We start from the raw sequence: 19,865 nt of genomic DNA on the forward strand, positions 1-19,865 counted from the left end.
TTTGCCTAGGTCTAGGTGTAAAAAAATTTTTCCTGGATTTTCTTCTAGGATTTCTGTAGGTTGATGTCTTATATTTATGTCTTTATTGAATCTCGAGGTTTTTTTTTTTTTTTTTTTTTTTTTTTTTTGTATATTGTGAGAGATAGGTGTCCAGTTTCAATATTCTACATAGGGCTATCCAATTATTCTGGCATCATTTATTGAATAAGGTGTCATTTCCCCATTGTATATTTTTGTCAACTTTGTCAAAGATCAGTTGGTGGTTCAATATATACCTTTATTTCTGGGTTCTGTATTTTATTGCATTGATCTGTGTGTCTATTTTTCTACCAGTACCATACTGTTTTGGTTAATATAGCTATGTAGCATAATTTGAGGTCAGGCAATGTGATGATCAGTTTTGTTCTTTTTGCTTGGGATTACTTTGGCTTTGGGGCTCTTTTTGATACCATATACATTTTCAGATATTTTTCTAATTGTGTGAAAAATGATATTGGTTATTTGATATGAATTGCATCGAATCTGTAGATTGCTTTGGGCAGTGTTGTCATTTTAATGATATTGATTCTCCTAGTTTGTGAGCATGCGAAGTTATTCCATTTATGTAATCTACAATTTCTTTTGTCAGTATTTTGTAGTTCACCTTGTAGAGATTTTTCAGCTCCTTGGTTATATGTATTTGTAGGTATTTTATCATTGTGGCTATTATCACTGAGATTGATTTCTTGATTTGATTATAAGCTTGAACATTATTGATATATAGAAATGCTACAGATTTTTGCATATTGGTTTTGTATCCTGAAACTTTACTGAAGTCATTTATCAAGTCTAGTGGTCTTTTTGAAGAATCTTTCAGGTTTTCTAGGTATAGAATATTATCATAAGAGAAATAATTTGACTCATTTTTCTCTAATTTGGATGCCTTTAATTTCTTTCTTTTTTTTTTTTTTCTGATTGCTCTATGATATCCAGTACTATGCTGAATAGGCATTGTGAAATTAGGCATCATTGTCTTGTCCATTTATTAGAAGGAATGCTTTTAACTTTTCTTCATTCATTGTGTTGTTGGCTGTGATTTTATCTCTTAAATGTCTGTTATTGTTTTAAAGTATGTTTCTTCAGTGCCTTGTTTGTTGAGGTTTTCATCATGAAGGAATGTTGGATTTTATCAAATGTTTTATTCTGCATCTATTGAGATGACCATATGATTTTTGTTTCCAATTCTATTTATGTAGTACCTCAAGTTTGTTGATTTGGGTATGAGGAACCATTCTTTCATCCATGAAATAAAACCCACTTGACTTGATATATTATCTTTTCAATGTGCTGTTTGATTCAGTTTGTTGATGTTTTGTTTAAGATTATTGTATCTATGTTCATCAGGAATATTGACTTGTAGTTTCCTCTTTTTTGTTGTGTTTTTGCCTAATTTAGTTATCAGGGTGATAACTGATATCATAAAATGAGTTAAGGAGAAACTCCTTCTCCTCAGTGTCTTAGAATAATTTTAGTAAGACTGGTATCAGTTTTCTATTGCACATCTGATAAAATTCAGCTTTGAATCTGTCTGGTCCTGGATTTTTCTTTTTCTTTGTCAGGAGACTTTTTTTTTTTTTTTTTAATATATAGAGTGTTGCTCTGTCACCCAGGCTAGAGTGCAATGGTACGATCTTGGCTCACTGCAACCTCTTCCGTGTCAGGAGACTTTGTAATCACTGCTTCAATTTTATTATATATTATTGGTCTGTTCAGGATTTTTATTTCCTCTTGGTTCAATCTTGAGAGGTTGTACATTTATAGAAATTTATTTATTGATGCTAGGTTTTTAGTTTGTGTGCATAGAGATACTCAAAGTAGTCTGTGATGGTCTTTCTTATTTCTGTAGTATCAGTCATACTGTCACCTTGATTCGAGATTTTTAAATTTCCTTTTGTTTGTGTGAGAATTTTTTCTCCCTTGTGAGTATGATGTGTATGTTGGGTGTGGTCCCTTAGCTTTGTGTCTTTGTGCTTTTGGGGAGCCAAGTCACTGTATAAATTCCTTGGTTATAGACAGCCTTAGTGTGGTGTTTTTTTTCAAATGCTGGTTGTTTGTAAGTTGTAGCAGCGTGCTGTGCTTGTTAGCAGGCTCACTGTCTCCTCAACAGAGAAGGAGGCTGAGGTCTTGGAAGTTTATCATATATCCTGGGCTGTGCATTTATGTCAGCAGGAATCATATTGGGTTGTATAGTTCACCTTACAGGTGGTGATTATGGGCAAGAGCAAGCCAAGCACTGTACAATGGTGTCAGCAGAAGTTGTGATGGGCCATGCAAGTTTATCTCCCACCCAATGGGTAGCACTTGCTGGTGAGATGTTGTTATGATGTTGGCAGTGGAATTTTTACTTAGCCTTTGTTATGCAGGAGAAGTACAGGAGTGTCCTGTGAAACAAGTGGGTCCTGGAACTTTCAATCGTTCCAGTCCTGTGCTCTGTTACCACAGAGGAAGGAGGCAGAGCTGGGTGAAGCTGAATTGGGCAAACCCACTACCAGCCTCTCTGAGGTGGGTGCCCAAGTCCTGACCTTGCTAGAGCCTAAGAGCAGCTCTCAGGCCACAGGGGCAAACCTCCAGGAAAGGGTGGAGGCATCTCTCTTGCACCACATAGCCCACTTAGAGGAGAAACCTGGGGTTTTTAACCCGGACGATGGCAGTGAGACCTGCCCAGCTCCCTCACCCCTAACCCAGCAGATATCCCTCCAGCTTCTAGCCACCAGCAGCAAGTCAGATTGCTAGGGTAGTCTCAAGCTGTTTGTGCTATGGCGGTTGAACAGTCCCAGGTATTATGGGACATATAATTCCCTGAAGGAGAAACCATGGTTATCAGGACAAACCATTTCCTGTCTGCTCTTTCAAAGTGAGGGACACTCAACTCCTACACCACTGCATGGAACAAGCACATGAAATCTACATTCTTTAGCCAAGTAAGTGTAGCCACATAAAGTGATGAGAAATGGAATATGACAGGTATTGATGAGTAGAAATTTTGAGTTTTACTTAGAAAAGAGTAGCCTCACCATCCTTTCCCTTTGTCCTCCATCTTGTTTATGAGTGCATGTGTGGCAGTGAATGATCTTGGACCATATGAATGAGGACTATGCTATAGAAAGGCCATAGAAATGGCAGAGAAACAAAATAAAAGGGTCTGTGTCTATGACGCCATAATGCTAGTCCACTATTCTTAGATGGATTACTCTCACACCCCTAAATTAGAGAGCCAAGCTTGCATTTTATTTAAGCCACCTTTATATTGGGTCTAGGTTCTAACAGCCTATTTGTATCTTTATAATTAAACCCAGTAGAGTTTCAAATAAATGCATTTATATCTTCAATAAAAATGACTATCATAGACAAGAAGACCTTAAGTATGGAAAACGTAAAACACCATTGTAACTTTACAATGCAGGTTAAGAAAACTTTACTGCCTTCCGCAGTGTGATAAGATCAACTTTCCAAGGGAAACAGCCTTGTCAGTTTTCTATAGTTGAACATTTTTTACTTGAAAAAAATTTTACATGAATATATCAACATCTTAGTCTGTATAGTCAAAACTCTGCACACAAGTGGATCCTAAGAAGTCATGTGTTTTACCTCACTGATCTGTATTTAGAATTTGCAGTTGTGTCAGATACTTAAATTTGGTTTGACTCAAAACTAGTTTTTTAAAGTTTGATCCAAAGTCTTTGACTGAAGAAGAGTTCTTTTTTGCTGTTTTATTTTCTCCCTGTTTAATCTTTTAATCATGGTCCTACATTTTAACAGGGTTGAAAGAACTTTAAAAAATAATCATTTAAAAAAAATTTTAAATCTTTCCAAAAGGAATGCTGCTATTCCAGTTTACTTGGTATGATTCTACTTAACTGGGGTTGCAGTCAGTGAAAATTCTATATAATGTGCTACATCCATCTCAATTCCGTGTTCACTTATTTGGACTTGTCAGCAATTTATAAACTCTGGTTTTCTTCCTTTTTATAACCAACATTTCCAAACACCTCTGCATTAACACACACAGACACACACATACACACACAGTTATTTTAGTTCAATCTGTTTTGTATATAGGTGTATATGTATGTGTGTTTGCATCTATAAGAATCAAGAGTCTGAATAATGTGTTTTGGTCTTTTTATTTGCCTGTACAGTTTCTATAATACCTGACAAATTTTAATAAACATTTGTTAAATTTAATTACAATTGTATTAAGAAGACTCGTTCAAAATATCACACCAAAGTATTTTGACTGAATTTTGGAGAAATACTCAAGCAGATGAAATGATTATTTTTATGTATCAAAGCACTCTTTTAGAGACAAAATAAATAAGGGTCAAGTTATTTGTATATGAATATGCCATAATCTGGAATCTTTTGCCAAAATTAATTATCTAAATATAGGATGCTCAGGTGGAGACAAATTCTAATTGTGCTAAAAATGTGCCTTAAGCATATATGTTATGTTGTATAATAACTCTAGTGTAGTTATCTTGAGTTTCATTCCTGATTTAAAACCATAAAAATCCTTATATATTTCATATTCTGACATAGCATAGTGATAACTGTCATAGGGTAAGTTCTTTTAAAAAGATTAAAATTATTTCTTAGCACATAATTGAATAAGCATTATATACTAGCATCATCATAGAATTTGTGATTTATAAGGAAATAATATGATTCATTCTTTTAATTACATGAACAAAGAAACTGAAACTTAGTAAGGTTTGCTAATGTCTAAGAGCAAACACACATTTGATGTGACAGCCAACAGTTTTTTAAAGACTAGCTACCATTTACTGAGCATGTACTATATTCCAAGCACCATATCGGATACTTTCCATGGAGATAGATAGCTTCTTGTGGTGATTAACAGCAAGGGCTCCAGAGCTAGATTTCTTAAACATTAATCTTAGCTCTTCCATTTAATAACTGTGTGATACTGAGCAAGTTACCCACTTTTGTCTCATTTGATTCCTCTATAAAATAAGATTTATTTTAGTATTTTTACCTACTAAGTTATTGTGGAGATTAAATAAGTAAACATTTGATAACCAGTGTTTTACATAGTGTCTGTCACTCATAAGTATTAGATTATTATTAGCCATTTTTATTAAATAGATCACATTCAATGTTCAGAAAAATAATTGAACATATTACCTCCATATTTTATATTAACATCCTGAGGCTTTTAGAGGGTAACTGGCTTAAAATCATAAAATGTATGTATTTTAGTCGGAATTCAAATGGTATTTTAACTCAAAAGCATTTTATTCACTCTACCAACCCGCTAATTTCTGTACTCCTACTCCCAACTATTTTCCTAGAAAGTGTCCTTCAACCTGGATTATGCAGCTGATAGCTTTTATTTTTGTGGCAAACAGCTAAATACTGTAATCAAATATAATAAAATGTAATGCTGAACACCTGGAGTTTTCAAATAGATGAAAATGATCTTACCCCATCATTTGTTTTGAATGGAGCGAAGTATCACAAGGAAGGTTTCTATTGATTTTTGGTTATTTGCTTGCAGTTTCTGTGAAGTTCTTTCTGATGACCATATGTTCCCATGGCCAATATAGAAAATGTTTAATCTTAGAATTAACATAATGTTTACTGGAACATTTTTCTGTTAAAATAATTTGAGCTATATTTTCTGATTTCTCAACATTAGTTCAGTAATTTTTCTTACAGAATCAAAAATTTGATGGTTTGGGTAACATTTACTGCCTAACATGTGTTATAGCAAATAATGTCTTTTTACTTTTGATCACCAATGTAGAAACATATGTGAAAACAAAATGAAAAGTAATATAAATATGTATTAAGAAAGAAATAAAATACTTAAAAATAAATCTCCTTATAGATCAGTGTAATAAATATTGGTAATTTGTAATGATTATTAAATAAAGCCTCATGAATTATTTAATACAAAGAGCAGGTAACCTGTGGACATAACTATATTCATTATGAAGTATTTCATTAAGTTCTCCATAATTTTATTTGAGTCTAACTATACCTAAATACAGGCATTGTATAGAGAGAAGGCTTCAGAAATGAACCATAGAGTTTAATGGGGAAATAAGCAGTACAATTCCCAGGTCACTTGTAGAGTCAGCAGGAAGTATCAGCCTTCTTTGGAATTTCATTGCTGATAAAACGAGCAGGCAACAGAATGAATATTACTTAAGTCTCCTTTGATAATTCAGGAGAAAAAAAATGGTTTACTGGAGTGATAGTATGTTACAGGATGAAAACTAAATATTGTCCTTTACTCAAATGCATCTTTATTTTAATTTTTAAAGGGTCAAAGTTGGCTGAGCCAGAAGTTAGGATTTATATCAATTGATTGCTCACAGTCAGCTACAGATCAAACTCCCTGTTCTATTCTTTCCCCCTTCTCACTATTCCTCTTGATTAGACTTTTTTTTTTTTAAATAAAAAGGTCAAAGCCCAAAAATATTTAAATATATATGATTAATCTGAAACATGTATTTCTATTTTTTACAGTTCCTTATGTAATTAACAATGAGAGCAGATAGCAAATCATTTTTGAGTCTTTAACTTTTTGAGCAGCATTGGAGATATGATAGGCTAGAAGTAATGAGATATTTAAAATCAAGCATGTTGAGCAAATTATTGGCACATATTTGGAAATTTTATATAGATTACTGAGTACATTAGCCATTATAGTTTAATATAAAATTTAATAAGAGATTATTATCATAAGATTGTGTGCTTTTTCAAGAACATTAATATGCAAAGTGTTTTATACTAAAGCACTCAAAAATTAGTAAATTAATAATATCTAAAGGAAATTTGTGGAGCTATGTATTACTGTAAAAAGAACCTCAGGACAACACAAATTGAGAGATTATTATATTATCAAATACAAATTACTCTGGATTTCAAGGTCATTTATTTAATAATCCTAGGTTCTTGTCCAACTTTTTGTTTCTCTTTTCTTCATAAACCTCTTTGGTTGCTCATTTAACTCAGCCTTTTTGCTGTCTCTTTGCAGTGGTAAACTAAATAATGACTCCCACATTCTGGGATTCATTTTCTGATCCCTGGAACTTGTGAATGTTACCTCATACAGCAAAAGAAGATCTTGGCAGATATAATTAAAGTGTCTCAAAATGGAGAAATTATCTTGGAATTATCTGGGTGGGGCCCTCAGTGCAATCACAAGTGTCCCTATGAGAGAAGGGCATGGCAAGATTTAACACCAATGGAAGAAGAGAAGTCAATGTAACCATGGAGGTAGGGATTGGAGTGGTTCAGCCACAAGCCTAGGAATGTCTGTAGCATTGGAAGCTGTTAGTGCAAGTAACAGACTGTTCCCAAAACCATCCAGGGGAAGCACAGCTCTGATGACACTTTTTGGCCCAGTGATACTTATTTTAGACTTCTGGCCACAAGAACTGTGAGAGAATAAAATTAAGTTGTTTTGAGCCACCAAGTTTGTGATAATTTCTTAACAGCAGTCACAGGAAACGAATGCATATGCTCACTACTGTGCCAGGTTTCCCTCACTTAGGAGTGCATTGCACTGGTCTCCTTGACCTGGTCAAATTGCACCTGTTCTACAAGAATCATTCATCCTCGTTTCAACATTTGCCACAAACTCTCTCCAGCCACACAAGTCTTCACTGTTTTCCTCTTTCCAAAAAGTTCTGTGGCACTTATTTTTGCCACACAAATTGCCATTTGTTCACTGTCTTGTAACTGATTGTCCAAGTAATTTTAAATAAATTTTTAAAAACTGTATTAAACTTGCCTAAATTTATGATATGTTTATTAATTCTATAGAGTTTGTTATTTATATAATGTTGATCACACAAAAGACGTTTAATATATTGTATCTCAGTTGAAAGGCTTTCTAACATTGCATTATTCTTTTTTCATTCTCTTCTCTCCACTTATATAATTTTTCTTCATTATACATTTCCCTCTTAATCTTATTCTCAATGTTCTATTTTAAATGGAAATCATGGTTTTCTTTTTAATGAAGAATTCCTTTGTTGGTTTTGAATGCCACGTTTGAATTTGAATTCTCAACACTGGAAAACTCTTCAGTGATAAAGAGTTCATGCATGTTCAAGAGAATACCAATTTCGATTGGTATCCACTCTGTTTTGATTGCCAACATATAGCTGACATTTAGAAGATTATTTGAAGCTGTGGCCACATAACAATATTATTTGTAAGCAAACTACAGGCTTTATTCCCATCGGGCTCTTTTATGTTCAAAGACAAGGCTAAAGACAAAAGTATCAGCTTGAGCAAGTCTCCATGCACATGTCACCAGTTAAACGAGGAGGAAATCAGTTGTCACGACTACTTTAAATCTGCAGTTTCTAAAATAAATAGGCCAAAGGGAAATTCAATGTGGGTCTGGAAGTGCAATTCCAGACATAGGAGGCTAATCCTGCTTTAAGGGAAAAAAAAAATTGCAATTAATCACATCTTTCAGATAAAAGAGTAGAGCTCTTTAAATAAATTTTACTGTCCCAATAGGCCAATTAGTCAAAGAGAATAAAAAAATTGATTTGATGGATTGACTTCACGTTGACCATATACAAAAATTTGGTTGTTAGGTAATATAGCAAACTTAACTGGCAAATGTTCTCTATATCTGATTATGAGTTTAGTGTCATATAGATATAACCATAGAGCACACACAGAGATGTGCACACAAGCGCATGTTGACCTGCGTTCAACACAAACAGCTTGTAGTACATGCAGCTTATACAGAAACTGTGAAATAAACAACATATAGGAAACTTATATGCTTGGTAGGTAAAGAAAGCGGATTTACCTTGCTCTTCTTTAATAATCTCTCATTGTTCAATTCTAATTAAAAAGCATTTAGTAGCATGTGTATAATGGAAAGGAGAGGAAGGCTCAAAACAAATGTTATAGAGGTGCCAGGAAAAGCTATGAGACAGACTCTTGTTGTAGAGTGGGCACTTTATGAAGAATGCAAATAAAAATCTTGGGAGGAAGTCTCGCTTCTTCAGATGTTTCACTTAAGCTAGAGAAAATGATATGCATAGCAGCATCGTGGTAAACAGAAAAAAGCCAGAGATTTAGAGTGAAATATTTTCAGACATAACCATCATGAATGATGCACATGCCACAAATTTAATGTTTCTCTCCATAAAAGCTATTTTGATGCCACCCTACCCAAATCCTTCCACCCTATTTTTGTCAGTTTCTTTAGAATTTCTCATCTGTTCTTTTCCATTTCTGAGTCATTTGCAATTTTCTGCTACAACAGCTTTATCCACAATGTTAAAAAGTAAAATACATTTGCTGAAAATTTTATATGTAAGTGTATACTAGAACTATTGATTTAAAATTCATTGCACAGCAACCAGAAAGATAATTTAGCACAGTATGGTGTTCTGACTTCAGAAATAATTTTCCTCCGATTAGTCTATCTTTTTCTATTTGTTTTTATTGTTGCTACAAATGCATATAAACTTCTTGTTTACTTGGTTTAGAAGTTTGGAAGTTCTCGTTGCCAAAAGCAGACAGATTTCTTTCATTTTTTTTGTAAATGAGCACCTCAGCCATAAGTGTGCTCTTCGTATCATTATTTATGCTTCAAGGAATATGCTGGCCAGTCCCAAGACCCTAGGTTCCTTTTTTCATGAATGTGTTGCTTTTGAGAAGCAATATATATGTTATCTGTCCTATTTCAGACTCCTTGCCTCTGCACGCCAAAGCATAAAATTTATCTTACTAGAGAAGTCAACCAGGAAGAGGAAAATGTAGCTTAAATAGTAGAGAAAACACAATTTTCATTTTTAAACAAAATGCATAATGTTGGCCTTGCTGGTCATAGAAATTGAAAATCTCAATAGTCATGTTAGATATTCCCAAGTCATATATCTCCAATAAAACTTAGCATGGGTGGATTTCCTAAATTGGAAGATAACTCTGCAGTCTTAGGTGAGGTGTAGGAATTTGTGATAATGACTCATATCCTTTCAGAAGTAAGTCATCATTTCATTTATACAGATTTTTCAGATGAAAAACTGAAGTAATGAAAAAGAGAAGATTTTTAAGCTGACACTATTTCTTTGTTTTGGTGAAGCCAGAGTGCAACGAAAAATCTGCCTTTTTCAGGGGCTAATTGATTACTTTTCTAGCTTTGAGTATAAAGATAGAATGAGAATTGAAACCTATAGAATGTATTCAAGTACTTTGCCATGTTTACTGAGACATCAGTAATATTCGCAGATGTGCTTCATCTTCTTGTGTGAAGCACCTGTGTTTTACTCCAGAGCACAGTTTTAGGCTACATGTTCCTTGTTTAACCACCATGAACAAAATATCAAAATGAGTTATTGTTTTGTTTTAACTCTCTCTACAACTCTTCTAACTCCCACAACCGTAAAAGAGTGTGTGTGTGTGTGTGTGCGCGCGCGCACGTGCACGCGTATGTGTGTGTGTGTGTGGGGAGAGAGAGAGAGAGAAAGAGGCAGAGACAAAGACAGAGACAGACAAACAGAAAGAGAGAAATAGTAATGATCAGCTTCGCATCAGGTTATTCTAAAAAAGGAAGACCAAGAAAATGTTTTACATAGTATTTCATTCTGAATCTCCTCATGAGATACCCCTCTCTGAGCTTCAATTCTAGGCAGCTCATTTCTCTGGATAGTCCTCTCACACTTGTCAAACTTCCCTGCAGGTCACCTATACAACCTTCAGACCACATTCTAGACTCCAGGAAGTATTTCTATCACTTTATTCACACAGTTATTTATCTATGACCAGATATTTCTATTTTACATGTTAATCTATCATCTAATTTTGTTTTTAGTGATGCCAAAAACATTTTTCCCTCATGACTTCTACATTAGCCAGGCATCACTAGATTATCTATTTCCAATAAAAGGGATGCTATTTTCTTATTTTTGTCCTTTTATCTTTTCCAATAATGGTTGAATAGAGGAAATCGGAGCAGAATAGAGGCCAGACAGAACTAAGTTTCCTTTTAAAGTAACTTTGGGAAACATAAGATTAGTCAAGGTTTAATGAACCTTTCGGGTTGCATTCTTTCTGGTAAGGAACGGCACCTGAGATGTGTGACAGAGAAGGTAATAAATGTAAAGTTATAAAATGTTTGTATTACGAAGGGATCTGGAGAAACAGCCCTAGTAAATGGTTAGTTTTCTTATTTATTTAAACCTTACTAACTAAGTTTTTATGAAAGTATTTAAAGCTTTTCTTATTAAAGTCATATAAAATATTTAAGGATGTCCAGAGTTGGAGCAAATTGAAGGCTGAGACATGTACATTTACGACAGTGTTAATTCCATGTAGATAAATTCATCCAAAGGAAGAAATAAGCATGAAGTAAATAATAAGTCCTCCCTAGGATAATGCAATATAAAGCTAATAATGGGTATTCCAATTTTTTATTATAGTTATATAGTAGAATTAAATATCTATATATGTGTAGTTTTTTCTTTTCTATTGTTGAGTAGTTTTCTGTGTTTTGAGTACATCACGGCTTGCTTGATAGGCACTTAGATTGTTCCATGTTTTTGCCATTAGAAATAAAAGTGTTATAAATATATTTTCTACAAGTCTTTTCATTAAGAAATGTGTTCACTTGTCATGGGTAAGTACCTGGGCATAAATTTCTGGGTCATGAAGTAGGTAAATGTAGAATCTTATTATAAAAAACTGCAAGTTGTTTTTTTTTTTTTCAAAATGTTTTTCCCCTTTTCAATTTTCACCAGCTGCACATGAATGTTCCAGTTTCTGTACATCCTTACCAGTAATGGGTATTGTTTAAGTCATGTAAGTGTATGTGAATGACAGTTTATAGTGGTGTTAGTTTCTAACTAATGATATTGAGCAACGTTTCAGACACATATTGGCCATGCTTATGCATTTTTTTGTAAAGAGCCTGCTCAACTGTTTACCCATTTTTTGAAAACTAGATGCTACACAATCCAATTAATAAATTAATTGAATTGTGTAGCATCTAGTTTTCAAAAAATGGTTCCCAGTGAAATACCCTTCCCAGTATTTATGTTTTGGGTAGTCTTCACTCACATAAAATACCATATGGCCCAGTGACTCATTTTAAACAATTGAAAGAGGTAGAAGTAATGTACCAATTACAGGTCTAAATGTAAATAAGGACTAAAATCTTCTGCTATGGTGCTCTAGCATGCCAACTGCCAGGTACAAAAGCCAATTATCCTGATGGAAAAAAGAGGCCAGGAGGACCAGATGCCACCAGAGAGAAAAACCAAGTGGTGGAGGACTAAGGATTACACTTTAGTGTGATCTATGTTTGGCATTCTAGACCAAATATTTCCATGGTGACTATAGTCCCTGTTGCTCTCTCACTTGCAAGAGAACTTCCTATATGAAGTCAACCACAGTTTCAAGAAGTAATTAAAAAAATGGTCTTAAGCCACCATATTTCAGGATGGCTTTTAAAATAGTAAGTTAAGTTGCTTTTATTTTCATTCTAGAGATATAGAAATCCTTTATATATTTAATGTAGGTCTTTAGTCAAATAAATTAATTACAAATATTTTCCCCCTGCAGTGGCTTGACTTTTAATTATTTGTTTTTACTAGGGTAGTTCGATGAGGAAATTTTCAATATTGATGGAGTAAAGTTTATCATTTTTCACAAATGATAGCACATTTTCTTTCTGAAAAAACTTTACTTACCTACATATGAAAATAAAATAATAATAATCCACATATATTTTCTTCTGGGGATTTTAGTTATCCAAATGTTTAATGTATAAGCTAAAACACTTTTATCTTTAGATGTATGAGCTAGTTATTAATATTTAAATTTTGTGTATGGCATGTGGTAGAAATTGAGGGTTTTTTTTCTTAGAAGTATCTAGTCTTTTAGCGATATTTATTACAATTTTATATTTTTTTCAATAAATTAGCTTTAGAACTTTGTTACAAAGTTATTTATCTCTCTCTTTTAAATAGCATTTGTATTAGTGTTTTCTGCTGGCTCAACTTTTCTGAGGGTTTATTTCTCATGATATCTTTATCTTGTCTTTATTTCTAAAGTGCGTATATTTCTGTTAGATAAAAGAAATTATTGCGTGATAGTTTTTTATTTTAGCACTATAAAGCCATTCCATTATCTTTTGCTTAGCATTGTTTAATGTCCCTCTTGTGGATTTTGAAACATCTAATCATGCTTGTTGCAACAAGAGCTTTTAAGATTTAATAATGTATATTTTGTAATATTTTATATCTGTCAAATTATCAACTTTTTGTTCTGCTATTCTGAATAACACATATATTGACAACTTAATATTTTCCCAAAGGTCATTGAAAACCTGTTCTATTTTCGCATCTTTTTTCCATTAGCATATATATTCAGTGGAATAATTTTTATTGACCAATATTCAAGTGCATTGATTCTTCCTTACATACTGCCTATTTTCCTGTTGAGCCAGCCAATGTTTCTCCCCAGATATTGTGTTTTCATTTTCAAAGCATTCATTTGATTTTTAAAGATATTTAAATTTCTCTGTTGAGATTTCTTATCTAATCACTTATTCTGGCATCTTTTCTACAAATGATAAGATAAAATGACTTTTTCCCCTAGACATCAGTTTGTTAGTTGCAAATATCTAGGTAAATGTCAGTCAGCTTCTGATAGTTTTGATATTTTAAATTCAGCTTCCTATTTATTTACTTCTTTGAATATTTTATTTTAAAAGGTATTTTAGACATTTTAAAGTTCAAGTTTTAATATTTTTATAGCACTCAGTATAAACTTTTTCATATATCCACCAGCTAATTAAAGAAGTAATTAATATTTCATCAAGGTTTGAGTTGATTTTAAATTGGTATTTAATAAGACTACATTTCCCTCTGGTTAGCTTAAGCCTAATCTTATGCAACAACCCTGAGTGGCTAATTTTTTTTTTTTCTTTTTTTTGTCAGCAATTGTGCCAGGAGGGGAATTGGCCTAAGTTTATTTCTGTGGATTCAGTAATTAGATACCCATAAGTGCAATGAGATACAAGAAGTGTAAAGGTGTGTATCACACATCTAGCCATTTCTCCTTCTATGCAAAGTGCACAACCAATTGCATTGCTTGATATTCTGCCCAGTGGGAAGATTTCCCTTCACCGCGGTCCTTCAGGGATGTCCTAGAAAGGTGCTGTAGTGCTGTAGTGCTCCAGCTGTCCACTTTCAGTTGGTGTCTGCGTATCATGAAGAACCATCTGTGAGCCAGGCGCTAGACTTCTTTTTCTCTGTCAACTAATCATAGGGAACTCCCCATGAGGCCATCAGTGCAGGCTGGGGAAGAGAAGGCAGGGTGGTAGGAGAGGAGACCATGGGTGTTTGAGTCACTTCCTCATGTAACTTACTTGTGCCTTCAGGACTTGCTTGAGCCTGGTCACGTATATACCACTTCCGTTTGATGATGGAATGCTGCTATGCACAATCCACTTTATGGCTAGATTGGGGAGCAAGCGCTGAGTTTGTGATAGGCAGTTCAGGTCATATGGTAACTTGACGATCTGTAGTCAAATGTTCAGTTTACACCAAAACCCAGTAACAGGTCAAGAGTTGTCTCTCAAAAGGAGAGTAGTTATCTGAAGAAGATGGTAGGGCCTTGCTCCAAAACCCTAGAGGCCTTCATTGTGATTCACCTCTGGGGGCCTGCCAAAGCTCCAAACAGCATCCGTATCTGCCACTGACACCTCAAGCACAATTGGATCTGCTGGGCATGGCAGAGCAGGTGAACAGCAGCCTGGACCTGTTGCAGAGCCTTTTCCTGTTCTGGACTCTACTAAAAACTGGTAGCTTTTTGGGTCACTCTATAAATGGGCAAGGGCAACATACCCAAATGAAGAATGTATTGCTTCCAAAATCCAAATAGACCCACTAGGCATTGTGTCTCTTTTCTGGTTGTATGAGGAGTCAAATGCAGCAACTTATCCTTCACCTTAGAAGGAATATCCTGAGAGGTCTCATACCATTGGACCCCTTAAAATTTTACTGAAGTAGAAGGTCTATGAATTTTAGTCATATTTATTTCTCATCTTCTGGCATGGAATTGTCTCACCAATAAGTTCAGTGTATTTGCTTCTTCTTCTTCACTGGATCCAATCAGCATAATGTCATCAATGTAATGGGCCAGTGTGATATCTTGCAGAAGTGAAAAGCAATCAAGGTCTATTTGGCTTTTCCCACCATAGTAGCCCTCACCCTACCAGTGAGGGAGCTAATGTGGGGTTCTGCCAGCTGCTAAGCATGTCTATGCCAATTTGCATTCTAGCACAGGGGAAATGACCACAGGATGAGTCCAGGAACCCACTGGAGCCACCGTAAGTTAGATCTGAGCCAAAATTCTATCAATTACTTCACCTCTATAAGCCCCTACTTTAACTGGAGGACTACAGTGTCATTTTGGGTCCCCAGGAATCAACCTCATCTCAGAGTTAATGTCCAGTAGTACCTGAAATGTCTGATTATTTTACTTTCCCCAGTGCTTACTTACCCTGGTAAAAGTCTGGAGGTCTTCTTGGGTAAGGATGGGAGAAATACTTACTTCATAAATTGTTGGTAATATAGTGTGGTTCTTTCTCAAGAGACCTGGCCTCCCCTTCATTTAAGAGGTTCTGGTTCCGTAAACTGGTTCAACTCTGGAAATTTATTGAGGGGCCATGATTTTGATTTTACAATTCATATAAGCCTTTTGTCCATTGAACCTTGAAGTTATCTGCTTATATAAATTAAGTAGAAATTCAGTAGGCTTCCTATCAATTTCACTTCTAGGAACACCATGATGAATTAACCAATGCCAGAGCACTACAGGAGTCAAGACTATTCTGATTGCTGCATTGCTTTGGCTATCCATTACCACAGTTAAGCACACCTTCCCTTTGATGATTAAGTGCTGCCACTTGACCCCTGCCACTGCAGGATTCAATTATTCCCATTGTATTTAAATTTTGTAGTTGAGTAACTGTGGTTCCCACTCTTAGATCTGACATACAGAGAAAAACAGTTACAGGACTCTTCAAAGATGCAGGTGCTGCACTCACAAATCTATTTCACAAGCCTCTGGTCAAGGGTATAGCCTCCAAACCTTCGCAGCTGGGATGAGTAGATCTAAAGTGACTAATCCACTCCACCATCCCAATCTTCCTAAGCCTTTGGATCCCTTCTTTTACATTAAACCAAGAGAGATCAGGCTTTTCCAGCTCACTCACAATGGGCCATCTTTTAATGCATTTTTCACCTAACCAAGCAAATAAACTATAAGAATTTTTTTTTTTTTTTAACTACCAGAGCTGCAATATTAAATGCAGAGTCCCTGCTTAGTTGGTCCAAATCAATAAATTCAGCCTGATCCAACTCTATGTTCCTTCTACAATTATCCCTCACCCTTAATATCCATTCCCATGCCTGCTCTCCAGATTTCTGTTTATATAAATTGGAAACTCAAGCAGTTTTTTTCTTTTTCTTTTTTTTTTTTTAATTTGAGGGTAGCATACCTCCTCATGAGGGTCCTGCTGGGACTTTAGTCTAGTTATAGGCCTAGAAGCAAATGGGGGTTTTGAGGGTAGCTGCTGAGGAGAGTCAATATTATCTTGCCCAGCAACTGACTCAGGGGAGGCCATCACTGTTGGCTCAAGTAGCATAGGGTTTATCTCCTTAGACAAAGATGAAAAGGCTGGTAACAGTATTTGTTTGGAGAGGGAATACTGCCACTACTGGGGATAGGGAAGCTTTTTCTTCTGGGGAAAAAAAAAGGTTCATTAGAGTTTATAAGCTCAGTGTCCCCAGCTTCATCAGGGTTTTCCCACACATCTCCATTCCAAGTTGCAGGGTCCCATTCTTTTCCAGTCGATGCCCTCACTTTAACAGTAGACACCTGGCAAAGCTGTGCACGCACCTTTTGTTGTGGGCCAGCTACTCACATGATAAGAGCTTGGGTCTGTTTTTCCATAATTTCAGCAGTTTCTCTATAGGAGCTAAGACTCTCACTCAGGGCAATCTTAGCAGATTTAAGGCTTAATAGCTGCTTCTGAAACTGGGAGATAGAATCCCTGAGTTTATCATTTTCTTTAATCACTTTGTCCACTGAACTTAGGAGCAACCAATGAGCTTTATTATGTTCCTTGACTCTCCACATATGTTCAAAGGTATTATGTATAGTCACTAAACTTCTTGCCTCTCACGAGTGATGAATCAGTAGTCTTAAATGCATTTATTTTTTATAGCTATCATTCACATGAAGGATTATCAATGTTCCCTATACTATTAGAAGTAGAGACCTTAGCATTTTTGGATCTAATTGCATTAAGCAGCCAATTCCAGAAATCCCAAAACCAGTGAAAGAACTCCATCCTTAACATTCTATTCCTCTAGAACCACTCCTGGTACTAAAATCTGTATTAGTCAAGGTTCGATAGAAGGACAGAACTAATGAAATATATATATAAAGGGGAGTTTGTTAAACATTATTTCACACAACCACAAGGTCCCACAATAGACCATCTGGAAACTGAGGAGCAAGGTGAGCCAGTCCGAGTTCCAAAACTGAAGAACTTCAAGTCCAATATTTGAAGACAGGAAGCATCCAGCATGGGAGGAAGATGTAGGCTGGGAGGCTGGGACAGTCTCTCTTTTCACATTTTTCTGCCTGTTTATGTGCTATCAGCCCTGGCAGCTGATCAGATTTTGCCCATCCTGATTAAAGGTGGGTCTGCCTTCCCCAGCCCACTGATTCAAATGTTAATCTCCTTTGAGGACACCTTCACAGACACACCCAGCATCAATACTTTGTATCCTTCAATTCAATCAAGTTGACAGTATTAACCATCACAGATACTTACATTTATCTACTCTCCAAACCTTAGAGCTTGTTCATCAGAAATGTTTGCTACTTTAGTTCTCTCTTTTTTCCTCATGACTACTAAAATTGTTCATAAGCTAGAATTTGCAGAATTCTATGCCAGAAAAAGTACAGAAGGGAAAGTACAATTAAAAGAAACTGAGATAAATCAATATTCTTTGATGACATAAAATATTGTGAAGGAACTAACAAAAGAATAAAGAAAATTTTTGTAAGTAAATGAATACTTCCAGTGACATTTGAATAATGGAAGCTAATAACAAAAGACAAAAAAATATTGAGGATGAGTTAAACTTTATTTGATAAGATAAAGAAATACACATTAGAAGAGACATCAAAAGAAGAGGGAATGGTTCTGTCTATACTGTCTACACTAAACTAAACTCCAGATTTTGCTGCAAATATTGTCTTATTTATTTTACCTATCTTTTGATGTAGCTATCCATGTCCCTATTTTATTGCAAACAAAAGCATGTATTTGAGCTATTGAGCTACTTCCTTAAGTAATATCACAACTATGTAACTAAGTTACAATTCAAGCAAGACTATTGTAATAAAAATTTCAATGTTATTTTTTCTCATATCTCCAAATGTAATAATTAAGAAAATATTCAATTTTTAGAGTTAATTTTAAGTATGCAGAAACATATAGTGAAACCTCTTAATACTCCAGCAAAATTTTCCATGATATATTGCACTTTTTATATCAGTCATGAGCATTATATATTCATGCAAATTCTGAACATATTTTCTTATGATTTGCAAATAAAAAATTCTACAGAGCAATATACAAATACTAAACTTTAAATTGTATGCATGAACATTTAGACATCAGTCATTTTAAATGAACTTAATTTTGTAAATTAGAGCATTCAAAACTTCACTTTTATCTTCATTTTATTTATTCTATCAGTCCTAACCAAGTGCTATTGCTTTCTGGTAAGGGACAGGTACAGATGTTTTCAATGTTTGTAAATTTGAAATCAGCTGTGTGTCTTGAAAATATGACTGATCTTTATTGCAAAATATATGTAAATATATAAATTAGGAGATTTAAAATATCAGAAGTGTTTTAAAAAATGTTACTTTTTAATAATCTCCTTCCATTTTCATTTTGCCGCTTATTACACAGTTGCTAAAAGGGAAGACAAACACTAGGTGTGTGTTGTTCTGTGATATTTACCAATAGTATGCTGTCTCATGGATTCCAATATTTTTCAAAAGTAATAAAATTGTTTGGTTTCCTTGTTATGCATCTCTTAAGTCAAGTAGATATCTAATATAGAAAAAAATATAATTAGATACCCTTCCATCAGACAGTAAATCATTCCTTCAGTGAAACTTTTAAACAACCTGCCATGTGATGTTCTCTGTAACAGAAAATGTTGAACAAAATCTCCACAGTCACTGCTCTTTAAATTCTTACTGGGTAACACATATATGCAAAATACTACATTATTTATGTATTTATTTATGCTTTATAGGAGTACATACAAGATTTTGTATAAGCCTAAATCCAGGAAAACTAACTTGGGCTTTGGATGTAAAAGGCATTGGGAAAAAAAGGTTCCTTAAGGTAATATTGCTTAAAACTATACCTGAATGATTAGAAAGGGTTAACTACATAAAGAGAAGAAAGCCAAAGCTTTCAGACATGTTAATACTCAAGGTAAGAGAAACCAAGATAGATTTTACTACTCAAGGTAAGAGAAACCAAGATAGATTTTACTACTGAAGGAAGAAAAACATGATGGGTTATAGATATTGTAGGAAGCCCAAAATGGCTTGAGAAAAGAAAACAAATGAAGGACTGAGAATAAATGAGTTAGGCAATATGAGAAAAGCTCAAGTCATACAAGAATTCCTAGTGTCTATTTGGATCTAGGAAAATCCTAAAGAATTTATAAGATTTTCAATTAAATCAACACTGGATATCTATTGAAGAGTAT

The sequence above is a fragment of the Aotus nancymaae genome, unplaced genomic scaffold (assembly GCF_030222135.1).
Source record: "Aotus nancymaae isolate 86718 unplaced genomic scaffold, 86718_ANA_hifiasm-v0.15.2.pri h1tg000006l, whole genome shotgun sequence".
Classification (NCBI taxonomy): Eukaryota; Metazoa; Chordata; class Mammalia; order Primates; family Aotidae; genus Aotus; species Aotus nancymaae.